The sequence below is a fragment of the Nicrophorus vespilloides genome, unplaced genomic scaffold, assembly GCF_001412225.1.
Source record: "Nicrophorus vespilloides isolate i.1.1-1 unplaced genomic scaffold, Nicve_v1.0, whole genome shotgun sequence".
In the NCBI taxonomy this organism is placed as follows: Eukaryota; Metazoa; Arthropoda; class Insecta; order Coleoptera; family Silphidae; genus Nicrophorus; species Nicrophorus vespilloides.
This window is the reverse complement of record NW_017095926.1, coordinates 2872-4391: the sequence shown is the minus strand read 5'-3', so window position 1 is coordinate 4391 and position 1520 is coordinate 2872.

Sequence of the window (1520 nt, the reverse complement as noted above, 5' to 3'; positions counted from 1 at the left end):
ATTGCACAAATTTTTCAATTTCCTAATTCTTCAAACATTTATATTTTTCTAAATTCTTTTATAAGTACTATCTTAATTTATGTATTATATACAAAATTTGGAAAGAATTGTTTCCGAAGAAAATCAATATATTAAGTGTAAAACTTAAAAAAAATTATAATCATTTACTACAATGAATAATTATTAATAATAGAAATTGAATAGATTCTATTAATTTTATTTGATGAATCGTATATTCTCATTCTGACTAGGTATGTTATTGAAATCCAATTATAACTTTATACACTTGCAATCATAAATCGAATTACAGGTCTACGCCTTTGCTTTAATTGCAAATAATTGTGGATGCATTCAATAATAGTCACATTGATTGAGTAACTATAATTGTAAAATCTGCAATAAATGGATTGCTACTTCATTATTTATGAATCAATGAAACAATATGTAACTTGTATAAGTTCACATTTAGTCTTCTATAAAATATATTAATTTAACACTTAATTTTGATTGTAGATATATTTTAAGTAAATGTATGCATTTTGGAACTTATTTTTTTTTAATAATTGATCTTAATAATGTTTGTGTAATGTAAATGTTTCAACATTATTATGTAATAAAACAATATATTACATATTCAAGTACTATTTGTGCAATATATTATATCTAGATTTTGCAAGAACGCTAATCTCAATGCAAGAAGCATAATATTTGTAGTTTGCACTTTGAATAATTGCATATTAATATACCTCTGTTATTCTTGCACTGCTCATTTCAATCCGTAGCAATCTTCCTGTAATTACAGTCATTGATTAATTGCATGCTGCTCTTCCTTCGTATATTCTTTGGACGAAGCACAATCGAGTCCAAAGTTGCCGTTGTTACCAACCAATGATAGATCACGAATGCTAATATTATACATCACGAAGGTCGGGGATCGTTATATTTGAACATTATACATAAATCTGCATGATGTTTGTATCTTTAGGCTAATAATTATTGCAATTGTATATTTGAAGTGTTCAAAATGTTACCACTTTAAATTGTATAAAATAAATGCATGTATTTTTATGTATACTTCAATAAGCAACTATTAGTTTTAATGTGGTGAAATAATCGAAGCATTGATAAAATTTTAAAGTAAATGTGTTTCATTATCAAAGAAAAAAAAAGCTTATTTGAGTTGTATTAGAAATAATATTAAATTATTTATTCTATTAATTAGTCTATTTATATGACTGATATTGGAATTAATATATAATTGATGTTATACATCCCTATAAAATGAAGTTAATTACGTCACGCTGCGATAACGCGCTCTTTCATTCACTTGAATAAAATGAGGCACCACAGAACAATTGCAATTTTAGCTACAAGGGTAGTCCCAGAAGTACTGGACCTAAGAAAGAAAACACAAAAAATGGAAAAACAATAACTTCAGTCAATACGCGATGAACAGTAATTTTTAAAAAGTTTACCACAGTGGTTTCCAAACTTGATGTTACTACGCCTCCCTCAAAAGT